Consider the following 14232-nt stretch of genomic DNA (forward strand, 5'->3'; position numbering starts at 1 on the left):
CTTCTCAAAAGAACCACAGTGGAACAACAGCCATTTTTTCCAGGCCCCAGTGATTTTCATTCTCCGTTTTTTCAAAGGCTTTCTCGTTCCACGCCCTCCAGCGCTCAAGGTTCTGGTGGTGGCAGCAACCCAGTTCCAGGCAAGTCTGCCAAAACTCATCAGAAAACAAAGGGGAGTGTGGTGCATTTCCTGGGATGCAGATCATGCTGAAAGAAATAGCAACAGACATTCCATCCTAGGTGAAAGACACAGAAGGGAAATGCCTAGTCTGGACCGGGAATGCAATGTCCTTGATGAGGTGAGAAACAGAACAAAGCAAAGCAATGGAAATAGGGGATGGCCAAGACTTCCCAAGAACAGAAGCACTGACCGGAGCCAAAAGGGGTTTAAGAAGGAAGCGCGAACCCAGTGCCATGGAACGCGTGTACTGCAGAGGAGGAGGGAGGAGAGAATCATGGAAAAGACGGAAGAGCACACACAAGCACAGAGAAGAGAAAGAGCAAGTCAGACAGGTGTGGAATCGGGATGCGGCCAGGGAGGAGGGAGGCAGAGGGTGCACCTCTGAGGCGGTGCTTGGAGATTTCAGGGCTGATAATGACCCCAAGCCGTGCTTTGGACCACAAGGAGAACCCCCAGAGGGGGTCACGATGAAGAAGTTCCTATCCAGGACCACAGGAGGAGATGTGCTGAGCCCCAACCCATGCTCTCAGAAGCTTGCAGACAGGGTGAGCAAACCCCAAACACCCAGAGAGAGCACTTTCCGACAGCAGAGGATAGCCCCACCCCCACCCACCCCCCATCCCATCCCGGGGTCCCTACATCCCAGCAAGAAGACTGGAAGCTAGCAAATGAAGTGCTGGTAGGCCAAAACACACAGCTCAACTGGAAGTGGATTGGTGGTGGTGAATTTTCCAGAAGGTTGTAGTCGAGTGGATCATGCCTTGCCCAAGGGACTTTCCTCTTCCAGATCATGGCGCTGTGGTCGGGTTAGGTGAGTTGAGCGCTGGGGGAAAGGGGCTCGGGTGGGGGTGGGATTTGGGGCATTCGCATCATGAGCACGACTTTTGGCATCTTTCCTACAAGTGTATCATGAGTTCCTCATAGAGATTCCTTGTGTTTTTTTGTGTGTGGAAGGGTGCCTCTCAGGAGGCAGAGGGGCTTCCTTCCACGTGCTGTTCCCAGGGCATGGCAAGTCAGGCACATTTGAAGAAAAGCCAGGAAAAGCGATAAGGAAGGAAAAAAGAATCCCGCTGAGCCACACAGCCAGACAGAGCCACGGAGCCACCTTGTCACGGAGGGGGTGGTGGTGAGTGGGGGGAAATGGGGACTGCAGGGAGTCCCGGGCTCCTCAGACAAGCCCCATCCCTCCACGGGCCCGGCAGTTGCTTGGGCCTGGGCTCGGGCTCGGGCTCTGGCTCTGGCTGCAGGCGCTGAAGCCCACGAGGGAGCAAAGCCCCCCAGAAGCCCACAGTCAGTCCCTGTCCAGCTCACAGGGCAGTCCCCCTTCCGGGACAGTCCCAGGCACACACGGAAGATTGACCTGAGCAAGGGATACCACCACTAGGCTCCTGATCCTGCTTGGTCAGCCTGGCCCGGCCTGGCCTTATTCCACTCTGCACTCCGCAACTATCCATTTATGTAGCCTTCCTTCTTCCTTCCTCCCTCCCTTTCTTCCTCCTTCCCTCCCTCCCTCCCTCCCATCCTCCCTTCCTCCCTTCCTTGCGTCCTTCCATCCGCTCATTTATCTTTGCTTCCATCCATGTGCTGGACGCACTGGAGGATGGGGGCCCGGGCTTCCAAAGGCTCGGGGGCCGCCGGCGGCGCCTGCCCCTAGCCCGGCCAGCCGCCAGAGGGCGCGCCCGCATCACGGAGAGCCCCGCCCCCGTTTGCTGAGTAACCCGGCAGGGCAACAAAGGGGAAACCCGGGGCAACCAAGGCGATTGTCCGCGCTCGCCTGGTTGGACGGCAGGCTTCCACCAGTAGAAGGCTGGCTGTCAGAGCCCAGGGAGGGGAGAGAGGAGGACGGAGGGCAGCGAGGGATGTAGGGAGGGTGCGCCAGCCCTCCGGTGCTCAGGTTCTGGACATCCTAGATCTCTGGGTCTGTGCCACCGTCTCCGCCAGTGGCTGCCGAAGCTGGTGGCCAGACCAAGGCACGCCGGGTACCTCTGTGGATCCAAATCTGGATCGGCACGGGTGGGAATGGTGTCAAATGGGAGGAGGGTGTGGGATGTCATCTGGTGAGGCGGGGGCGAGGAACATCCCAGAGTCCCGGCTTGAACTGTGAACTGTGGTCGTGTCACCAGAAAATCCACCGACCCCGAAAGTGGTAGCTCCCCTAGACGTGGGCAGAGGAGGCCCATGCCCTGGTGCCACACTGGTTTCGGGTGGCGGGTGAGACGGGGGTCCCTGTCTCTGCCTCTCCCGGTGCCTCGCAGGGATGTGATGCAAGGCCCTACTCCGCACAGTTCTTCCCAACTAGCCCCCAACTTCTCCACCCCCCCACCCGCCCCCCCCACCCCATCCTGCTTGGTTAGCCTGGACTGGCCCTGTCCGGCCTTTCCTCCACTCTTGGGAGCCCCAACAATCCATCCATCTACTCATCCGTCAGTCCTTCTTGCTTTTTGGACCATACATCCATGTGATGAGGATAGTCATCAACAAAGAATCCGTAATAGGAAAAGAACAGAGTTGTTGGAGCTAAACTCATTTGGTTGGAGCCAGAGTGGAGCACACTATTTACCTGGTACCTTCCTCTGTCAACAGGGCTTATAATGAATGCTTCATTTATTTATTCATTCATTCATTTACTTATTTATTTATGGCTCCGTTTGTTCTTCTTAGTGCGAGGGTGTCTCTCTGGTTTCATCAAGCTGGGGTACTCTTCTTTGTGGTGCAGGGGTTTCTCATTGCGGTGGCTTTTCTTGTTGCGGAGCATGGGCTCTAGGTTCGCTGGTTTAGTATTTGTGGCTTCCAGGGCTCTAGAGCGCAGTCTCAGTAGTTGTGTCATATGGGTTTTGTTGTTCCACTGCATGTGAGATGTTCCCAGACTAGGGTTCGTAGCCGTTTCCCCTGCATTGGCAGGCGGATTCTTAACCACTGCACCACCAGGGACGTCCCTCTGTTTCTTCCTTAGATTGAGTATTAATTGATTTTTCATCGACAAAATATACCCTGAGAGAGTGGTCAGATGAAATTAATAGAGATGTAAGTGGAAATTAATGAAATGTATAAGAAAAGCAGTAGCTAAAAGAACAAATGTGGCATAAGAGAAAAAATTTCTAGTAAAAAAGCAAAATCTTATTATTTAAGAAGAGTAAGAGAGGCTTCTCCATAAACAGAACAAGTGGATGCATTTATTTCCCATTTTTCCTTGGCCAAAAAAAAAAAAAAAAAAAGATTAAAGTGAGTTCATTTAGTTGATAAATACAAAATGTATTAACGTGTGAGACCCAAAGAAAATGAGGATGACAGCAAATGGGAACTGTTCAAGAACTCTGGTATCAAAGGCCCTACACAGTTAGACATCTATTTGTGAGGCAGTTAACTGTATAACACCTCTGAAGGCTCAGGTACGAAAGTTGATGACCCTGTAGAGATATTGGATCTGAAAACAGGAGAGTGGTTGACAATTTGTACACAACTGGTTGCTGTCCTGCTTTACTTTCTTGTGTTATGTAAACAAATACACTAAACGGGAGGTTTGATCTCTGGATGTATTGACCTGGAGATGACGTATACCTGCACAAAGAAAGATAGTACTGAGGGATAGACAGAGTGAAAAACCATATGTGGGACTTTGGGCCTCTCAGGACCTTCCCCATCCTGGCCCCACCAGTAACTTAGGAGAGTGGAACTGTTCTCTGCTCTAAACTAAAAAACAGAGAACAGAGCTCTGGCAGTATCCCAATGAAAAGGCTGGCTCTGAAGTCTACCAGTTGAGAAGTTTTACCTCCTTACTGGAGGCAAGAATTGCTACACATTTCAGGAAAGTATTCAATGTAAAAGGGAGAGAACAATTCAAAAAATTAAAGTTTTTTTGATTTGGACATAAAAGGCAAAAATGGACAAGGAAACTTTAAACAAGTATAATTACTCTCTGAGAGATCAGAGATTACGTTGCTTCTGTAAATAAGAATAGAAAGCTATGAAGAAGGAAGAATTAGACACAACTCATGAAAAATTCTATCAAATAATAATTCCAGGAAGAGAACAAAAAACATGAAATAGAGAAGACTGTCAAAAAACAAAAATAAAAGAAACATCCACAGAACTAGATCCTATAGACTGAAAGTGCTCACTTATACCTAGCATAAAAAATGTTTAAAAATCCACAACATAGGGGACTTACCTGGTGGCGCAGTGATTAAGAATCCGCCTGCCAATGCAGGGCACACGGGTTCGAGCCCTGGTCTGGGAAGATCCCACATGCCACAGAGCAACTGGGCCCGTGAGCCACAATTACTGAGTCTGCGCGTCTGGAGCCTGTGCTCCGCAACAAGAGAGGCCGCGATAGTGAGAGGCCCGCGCACCGGGATGAAGAGTGGCCCCCGCTTGCCACAACTAGAGAAAGCCCTCGCACAGAAACGAAGACACAACACAGCCATAAATTAATTAATTAATTTTTAAAAAACAATTAAAAGAAAATCCACAACATAAATCATGAAATTTCAGTACATTGGGGATATAAATAGCAGTAAGTATTGGGAGGTGAACGAGAAGGAGTCATAAGATTACATACAAAGGAAGAGGAAACAATTGGCATTAGACTTGACAACATGAGCTACCAGAAAACTTTGAAGGAATGTTTCCAAATTCTGAATACTGGCAAAGTGTGAGGTAGAATAAAGATATTTTCAAACACGAAAGACTCAAAAATTTATCTCTAACACATGCATCGTTTTTTTTTTTTTGGCAGCACGGCTTGTGGGATCTTAGTGTCCCAACCATGGATTGAAACTCAGGCCCTCGGAAGCGCAGAGTACTAACCACTGGACCGCCAGAGAATTCCCTCTAACACATGCATCTTAAGGAAGCTGTTGGAAAAAGAACTTGAGCAGAAATGAAAAATTAGCAAAAATTAACTTAATTCCAGGAAATAGGAATCCAATTCAGGAAGACAGTGGAAGTAGGTTTCATGATAAGTGTACAGTCTTGAAATGAAAGCCACAGAATGGAAGCCTGAGAGATTCTAATTGGATATTTGAACAACTGAAAAAAAAAAAATCAGTGGACACTTAACACATCCAATGGAACATCTCTAAAAACTAGCAACAGGTACAAAGAAAGCTAGCTAAATCCTTAATAAACAAAAATGTATCTATGAAAAAATATACTTGGTTTTGAATTAAAAATAATTTATATAATTAGTATATTGACATAACCAATAATTGAGATATAACCATATTTGAAGGTGGTCAAGGAGAAACAAGAAGGTAGAAGTTGTTTTGCTTTAAATGAAGTACTGATTGTTACACTGTACATTTTTATTGCTAAGGTGGACAAAAAAATGTTGCCTGCCATTTCAGTAAACAGAAAATATTGCCCACCATCAAGCCATCTGCCATTGCAGCCACCCCCGAAGCTGAGACCTGTGGAGAATTCAGGATGGAAAAAAACAGGATACTGGCCCTAGATAGTTAAGATGCATATCAAAGGAATAATCTCAATGAACCCAGACTCTTGCATCTTCCCATACACAGAAAAGCACTAAAATCATTAACTTGAGATATATGGTTTTTGTGATTAGCAGTAATATTTTGATGTTTGACTCCTTTTATTGTTGTTGTTTTTTGTTTTTTCAGCAAAAAACTCTTATACCTCCTGGCTCCTCCCTCACCTCTTTGGGACAATTCCTCAGAGCTACCTGAGAGGCTATATCCAAGGCTATCTTCCTCAGTAATGTCCTGAATAAAATTCTCAACATTTAGGTTGTACATATTTTTTTCAGTTGACACTAAGGATATTTTTTTTTTTTTTTAAATTTTTATTTATTTATTTATTTATGGCTGTGTTGGGTCTTCGTTTCTGTGCGAGGGCTTTCTCCAGTTGCGGCAAGCGGGGACCACCCTTCATCGCGGTGCGCGGGCCTCTCACCATCGCGGCCTCTCCCGCTGCGGAGCACAGGCTCCAGACGCGCAGGCTCAGCAATTGTGGCTCACGGGCCTAGTCGCTCCGCGGCATGTGGGATCCTCCCAGACCAGGGCTCGAACCCGTGTCCCCTGCATTGGCAGGCAGACTCTCAACCACTGCGCCACCAGGGAAGCCCAAGGATATTTTTAACTACTAAAATGAGACTGATCTTTTAACTTAAAACTGTTCAAAGAAACTTTTATTATCCAATGAAGACATTGAATTCATCCAAGATTTCATCTAGGAGCAGGGGGAAAAATACCCCTCAACCACAGAGGAATATTGCAAGTGCAATTATGAGAGAAAATAAAGTGCCCCTCTCTTTTGTTTTATGAAGTCCTATTAATTTCAACTTTACTTTCTGATTAATTGTCCACAAAAACGATGAATAAACTATAATAGGAACAGAAAAGAATTTTATTTGAGCCAAACTGAGGACTATATTCTGGAAGACAGCCTCTCAAATAACTTGGAGGAACTGCTCTGGAGAAGCATGGTTTTCAGCAGTTTTATATCTTGTCAGAACAAAGAACATCAAACAAGTCAGGGATACATTCCTTCAAGGTTTCAAAAAAGCAAAACAAAACAAAAACAAATCAGCATGTACACAGTGAGTCAGTATGGCCTTAGCACCAAGGAAGCAAGTCCTATCATCGAAGGAGTACCAACATTGGTGTCTCAGGAAGGGAGGCATTTAATCTTTATCTTTAAAACAGACATTCTTTACTTCTGATCATTGCACGTTTTTCTTTAATAACTGAAGCAGATGTACAATGTATGTTTGATAGGCCACAAACAGCCTGTTTTAGCATAAAATTTGAGTTAAATCATGTATAAGCCAGAATGATTTCCCCATACCTCAATATGTGAAAATCTCTTTCATCAGTATACTCCTACAATTCTAGGTCTCAGCAATAATGATAACCTTGCCTCTTCTTTTCCAATGTTGCCTGTGCTTGTAATTACTCATCCAACTGCCATAGCACCACATTCCTGAGGGTACACTTAAGACACTGATCATCAAAAACCTAACACCCGGTAACACAGTGACCCTCCAACACAGTGCCCATGGAAAGCAAGAACCAGAAGTGCTGGCCTATCAAAACCATCCCAGAAATAACACAAAATAGGGCTATAAGAGAAGAAAAATCTTACCTCTATCCATCTTAGGTTCTCAGCGGGGGCTCTTTAAAAAAGATTAACAGAAGAAAAACAATTTATTAATTTGTCTGCAGATGTCATATGGGAAAACCTTAACGAGCAATTCAAAGTATGGCTTAGAACTCCATCTTTTATAGCATCTTCAACAAAGAACATAAATTTATAGAGAAATGACAGGATAGAAAAAGCAGTTTTTGACTTCCAAGGGTGGCAAACTGTGGGAGGAAACTAATGGAGTAAAGTTTATTTGCAGATTCCTTTGGTGCCATCTATGGGCTAAGAATCTAGAGTTGTCTCCAGTAGAGGAGAATGTATATCCTGCCTTTAGGCAGAAATGGGGGAGGGTAGGGAGAGCTTTTCCTGCATTTGATGCTTCTAAATTGCTCTCGGCTCAAAACTTTTTTTTAAAATTTTTATTTATTTATTTATTTATATTTTTGGCTGCGTTTGGTCTTCATTGCTGCGTGTGGGCTTTCTCTAGTTGAGGTGAGCGGGGGCTACTCTTCGTTGTGGTGCGTGGGCTTCTCATTGTGGTGGCTTCTCTTGTTGCGGAGCACGGGCTCTAGGCACACGGGCTTCAGTAGTTGTGGCTCGCGGGCTCTAGAGCGCAGGCTCAGTAGTTGTGGCGCATGGGCTTAGTTGCTCCGCGGCATGTGGGATCTTCCTGGACCAGGGCTCGAACCCTTGTCTCCTGCATTGGCAGGCGGATCCTTAACCACTGCGCCACCAGGGAAGCCCTCAAAACTGTTTTTATGTCAAAGAGGCATATGTTGGGGTGACATACTGTGGTTTCCTTCAGGGCACAGTCTTCACAGATACACATAATCTCAGGCACTTCACAAGGAAGCAACTGTAGGGGAGCAAATTTTGCAACCCCAAAATGTGTCTCTTTGGCATGAGGATTAATTTAGAAACGGAAGACTCAGGAAGTTTTTCTTTTTACCTCCCCCTGAGCTGCCTAAAGAGTTTAGATAAAGGGCTGTTCCCAGAATAGAGCCGATATCTCACCAGAGATATCTGCAAAGAACAGGGGCTAAGTGTGGTGGGGAAACTCTTGGCAGGGGCTGGAGATGAGTCCACTACAAGTCCCATTGTTTCTGAGTAGCTCAGCAAACATTTGCTTACCAAGTGTTTGCTTTTCCATCTACGTGTGAATTGCCTTCTGTCCCTTTGAAGTCCCAAACCACTACCCCCAACATCCGCCTTTGTCTTTAGCTGAAGGGCTTCAGCTATTTTGGCAAGTTACTTAGTTTTCCTGGATCTCTCCCAAGTATACATGTTATTAAAACTTGGTTTGATTTTATTCTGTTAACCTGTCTCATGTCAACTTAACTCTTAGACTGTAAGCAGATAGGGTAGGGGGTCCCTGGAGAAAGAGAACCAGGAATGGCTTTCTTGACATAAGAGATGCAGTTTTGGCCTAAGCCATTTTGTGATCTGAGCCTGGCCACAATACTTGCTCTTGAACAGGCTAAGTAATAAATGATCTTAAGGGAACAAAGGAATGTAGGAACAGAGAAAAGGCAGTCAAACAATAGTGTAGTGATAAAGCAGAGTCCTAGTTCCTCCTCAAGGGATATGATATTGGAGACGCAGCAGCAGTGAGCAGTGGCGTGAAGCGAGATCTTAGTTCCCTGCCCAGGAGTTGAACCTGGGTAGCCTGGATGAAAACCAGGAATCCTAGCCACGAGACCAGCAAGGGCTAGAGGCTAGAAGAAAATTTTCCCTGGCTCTTGCCTCCATTGAAAAATGCATTTCTGAAGGAGGCAAAAACTGTAAAAACAGGTACAAAGTTTATTATTAGAGACACAGCACAACAAGTGGGAGAGCACACAGAGAAACTGTTTGTTTAGTTAAGACAGAAGCAGGGCAGAGATACATACCCAGAGAGAAAGGATGTGGTCATCCTCTCTAATGAGTGCAGTAAAGAGGCGGTTAAATCATTTATATATGGCACTTCTTCTGGGTCCTTGTTTACCTTTGGCCAATTATCTGGTTTCTTTTTCCGCACCTGACCTGCCCTAGGACCCTCCCCAACATATGTGTGCAACTTTTTTCCAAGATGGATTCCAGCCCAGAGGCCTATGGGCATCACCTATTCTGGGGTGGTGACTGCTCCTTTTTGACCCTGAGGAGCCTTTCTGTGCATGTGCAATGTCTCTGTTGCCCCAAGGATTGGAAATCTATGACCTCTTGATCCTTTACTCAAACAGGGTTTAGCCCCTCTCTGTTCCTGCCATGACTGTTATCTTCCAAGTGTCCTCAGGAGACAAAGCCTGGCTATTTACCCTGTTTCTGTTGTTGTTTCTATTTCGAAGTACAAACAGGAGGCTGGGTGTAAATATCTAACCTGGAGCCCACCTATCTCCTGTCTCAGGAAATGCAAACAGGAAGCTAGTTGTAAGTGTCCAGCCTGAAGTCATCTTTTTCTGCCCCAAGAAATGTAAACAGGAGGTAAGTTGTAAATGCCTAGCCTGAAGCCCATCTATCTCCTGCCTCAGATATACATAATAACATATCTTTGAGTTCTGCAGGAATTAAGGCCCCACCACCTGAGGTGGACAGAATGATGATGTTGACCAGTCAACTAAAGCTTGGACTCCGTTGACCTTTGCCCCAATTCTATGTTGCATTCTCCTCTGCTCAAGCCCCTTCATGAATATGCATGTACCCTTAACTTAAAACTTCCCCAATTCTGCTGTTTAGGGAGACACTACTTTGGGAAAGATCCCAGTGTTCTCCTTATATGCTGCAAGTAATAATTCCTTCCTTCTCCTGATCTTTGGCTTGGTTGTGTCTTTTGGCTCGACACCCACCAAGAGGCAAACCCAGTTTTCAGGTAAGAAGACCAGACAGAACTTGGAAGCTTGGAGGAAAATTTCCTCCTCCTCGACACCACCAGACACCCCTAAACCTGGCGTCACAGTCCAGCGTAATAGCATGCAACCTTCTGTCGTCCAACACAAGTTTGTGCGCCCAAAGCACAGTGAGGCCAAACTGAAACGTTGGAACAGAGAAAGGTTTATTGCAGGGACAAGCAAGTAGAACAGGTGGCTCGTGCTCAGAAACCCCAAACTCCCTAATGGTTTTCTGGGAGAATTTTTTATAGGCAAAATTTGGGGTAAGGGCTGCATGCTGTGTGACTTTCTTCTGATCGGTTGGTAGTGAGAGAACAGGACAGTGTTCCAGGACGTTTGTGCTCAGCCTGAAGTTGCCATCCTCCAACTGGGTGGGGGGGGGGGGTCTTAGTTCCTGCAGAAGAACTCAAAGATATATTATTATGTATATTCCTCTAGGAAGGACTAGCGCTCTGTTTTACTGCTGCACTGTCTTATTTTTTTTAATTTTAAAATTTAATTTATTTAGTTTTCATCGCATTGGGTCTTAGTTGCTGCATGCAGCTTTCTCTAGTTGCAGAGAGCGGGGGCTACTCTTTGTTGTGGTGTGCGGGTTTCTCATTGCGGCGGCTTCTCTTATTGTGGAGCACCGGCTCTAGGCATACCGGCTTCAGTAGTTGTGGCACACGGGCTTAGCTGCTCTGCGGCATGTGGGATCTTCCCAGACCAGGGCTCAAACCTGTGTGCCCTACATTGGCAAGCGGATTTTTAACCACTGCGCCAACAGGGAAGTCCCTGCCCTGTCATTTCTTGATTGCTTTTCCTTTGTTTCTGCATTGCCTCACTTTTCTGATTAGCAACTGTTTCAATCTGCCCTTTGGTACTCTGGAAAGTTGTAGGAGGCTGAAACTGAAAGGGTTTTGCAGCCAGAAGGGCCCCACAGGGTCCTGCTTAGTTTCATTTCTCTGTGGCACCATTTCAGTCCAGCATCCAGTGAGTGGCACACACTCAGTAAACAACTCCATGCATGAAAACACCACCCCATCCATGATCACACAGGCGCACGGGGCACAACGCCAACGCCAGTCCCTTGGCAAATATCACAGGGACCATGCTTGGGGGATTGGGATATCACAATCACTCTTAAAAGCCTAAAGATCTGGACACCCTAGACCAACTTGGAATCCTGGCCCCAACCTCTTCATACCGGCCCCCCTTAACTCATCCCACCCTCCAGCCCTCAACGTGCGTCGCCGCAAGGGCATCCTCAGCCTCATGGAGAACCCCAGGTTCGAACGGGTCCACCCGCGCGCTTGCGCACGCGGGACAGAAACAGCACCTCCCAGGAGCCTGAGCACAGGACTCTCGTGGGTGGGGGCGGACCTCCGGGCCTGCGCCCGTTGCAGAGCCAAGAACCAAGTGAGAAAAGGCGGAATATACAGTTGCTCTGATTTCGGACTACAGTTCCAATAGGGGAGCAGGTCAGGTCGATAGCATGGGTCACTCACAAGGTCACCTTTACAGGCGGGGAGCCGGCCTATTAAGAAACCCTGCTTCTCTGCGACCCCCGCCCCACGGGGATCTGGCCCCATCTGTCTCTCCAAGCGCTAAGTGAGGAGCCTGGGGACTTGCCCCCTCCCCCTGCGCGCCTGCGCACCCGGGACTGAGGAGGAACTCCTCGGAGTTCCGGCGCCGCAGACTTGAGCGCTGGGCTGTCCTACGAGGCAGGCGAGGCCTGAGGGCGGTGAGGTAGGCTCGGAGGCGGCCGCTTCTCTTCTGAAGGAAACGAGCGCGGGACAGGCCAGGTTCTGCGGACCAGATCGAGGGCTTCAGGCCACTGTGCGTTTCCTCCGGAGTGAGGGCTTGTAGTTCTGAGACCGGGCGCCGCGGGGTTAAGCTCTGGCGGCGGTAATCGGGCGCCTCCCCGGCCTATTCTGTAATGCGCCACCCGGAGGTCCTGCGCTTCACTTTCCTCGCCTCACCTACCCAGGCCCGGGCGTAGAGGAAAGGTCTGGGAGGGAAGTGGGAGGTGGAGCCTCTGGGTGAAAGTGCCCTGCAAAGACGCGGTGGGCCGCCCTGGGCGTGGGCGGTTGTGGTGTCGGAACTACAGCGGACAGAGCCGCGAACCCTGACACGGGTGACCAAGGATCTTCTTCCGTCTCCCTGTTTCCATTGTGTATGCAGGTGGTGGGTAGTGAGGGTCAAGGGGGCGTGGACGTTTGTTTACCGAGACAAGAAACGCCTGCGGTGTAATGAACCCTGTTTGCTTCCCCAGCCCGTCAGTCTCCAGAGGAGGCCTGTGAAGTGAACCGAATCGCTGCTGCAGCTCTAAAAGCCAGGTTCTTTGTGAGTTTGTGCTGCTTCTTTGTTTCCGTGAAATGCATTTGGTTTTCAGGACACGGGATTTTTAAATTTCCTTCCCTTGGAATGTCCTGCTTAAGAATGATCTACTTATTGATTTGGGCCTGAGGATTTCCCTACCTCATTAAGGGCAGGGACCTAATTTATAGATTCCCCATTCTAGTGCCCACTTAATTCAGTTCTGTGGTTAGTTAACCATGTGCTATAAATTCAGTTGCTCTGTGAGCACAGCTTTTCCAAGGATTCTAATGATGGAAATAGCCCTATTGGAAGTTAAGGTTTATGTTTTCTTTTTGACTGTGATTTGTTAAGGAGTAGTTTAGGGCTTTAGACATCTGTAATTATTACGGAGTAGGAGTGGGGATTTTTTTTTTTTCCCCAAGGGAATCCATGAGTGGAAATTTTTGGTACCAGCCTGATGTAGTTAGAGGTTTGGTAGCATGAGTTTGTTTTATTTATTTTTGACAAATGAAAAATTGTATATATTTAAGGTGTACAACATGATGTTTTGATATATGTACACATTGTGGAATGGAATGCTAACCACACCGACTAATTAACATATCCATTACCTCTCATAGTTACCTTTTTTGTGTGTGTGACAAGAATACTTAAGATGTACTCTCTTGACAAATGTCTAGTATATAATACATTGTTATTATTATCTATAGTAACCATGCTGTGCATTAGGTCTTCAGAACTTATTTATCTTATAACTGAAAGTTTGTAGTTTGTTTTGGGTATGTCTTTGGATAGAGGAAGAGAGGTGTGTGCAGTGGTTGAAAATTTTGAACCTAGAGGGTTTTAATCCTGACAGCCACTTAAATCTGAGTGAGTTTGGGCAGTTTTTCTGTGTTGCAGTTTCTTAATATGTAAAATCAGAATTATTATATACCTCACAGGGTTGTTTTGAAGATTACCTGAATTAATATCTGCTAAAGCTCTTAGAAGATTACCTGGCACATTAGAAGAGTGCTTAATTAATATTAGCTGTTGCTGTTAGTGATGATTCTGTCTTTCCCTATCAACTTTCTGTATTCCCAAGAATAATGGAAACGTGAAGTTAATTAGGATGAATACTTGCAAGCAGGAAAATGAATCCCGCTCAAGTGGACCAGAACAGGGATTCTTAATATGAAGTCTTTGGACTCTGTTTATGAGTTTTCAGGGCAAGAAAAATCTAAGATATATACAGAAATATTGTATATATTTGTCAATGGGTAATTTGGGAGAGGAAGTCTATCATTTCATATTATCAGAGTTGTATAAGATTGATTCTCACTGGTCTAGAATCAAAGTCTGGGATAACTAGGAATGACTTTTGAGATAATCTTAAAAAATTAGTATCTAGCAATATGGTTAAGTAACTCACAGTCCATACATGTGCTGGAATGTTATGCGATAATAAAGATTATGTTTATAAAGTCATAAGAAAAAACCATATAATGTAATATTGGGAAGTACTTATTGTTCTGAATAAAAAATTTTAAAGAAATTGTTGTTACATATGTGTCCTGAACGCTAAGGTAAGGATTAACAAGATCTTTTGCAAAGATTTAATAATTGGTTATTCGTTGGCACGCAGGAGGGGTAACTCAAATGATTGAGGAGCTGCTGTGAAATAAGCATTTTTCTCTGTCTGCTGTGCATACTGTCTCAATCTTTGGAAATGTCACGAACCAGCTTTGTGATCCTTCACAGAAGGATCTCTGGGTGTTAATGAAATACAACATTGAAGAACTGG

The 14232-nt window shown here is 46.1% G+C and overlaps 1 protein-coding gene across 5 annotated transcripts in view; it reads left to right on the plus strand.

Moving 5' to 3' along the window:
- The window catches only part of LOC309649384 (uncharacterized protein), a 32043-nt gene that overhangs the window by 3866 nt on the left and 13945 nt on the right, over nucleotides 1–14232 (plus strand). Inside the window, exons 3-7 of one of the 5 annotated variants that reach the window (XM_082439359.1) lie at nucleotides 78–1306; nucleotides 4916–5274; nucleotides 9668–9744; nucleotides 12403–12477; nucleotides 14077–14231. The gene's annotated coding sequence lies outside the window, so the exon portion shown is untranslated. The other 4 variants (XM_082439362.1, XM_082439361.1, XM_082439360.1 and 1 more) reach the window with 4 other exon arrangements.

The sequence above is a fragment of the Balaenoptera physalus genome (assembly GCF_965194825.1).
Source record: "Balaenoptera physalus genome assembly, chromosome: 19".
Taxonomy (NCBI): domain Eukaryota; kingdom Metazoa; phylum Chordata; class Mammalia; order Artiodactyla; family Balaenopteridae; genus Balaenoptera; species Balaenoptera physalus.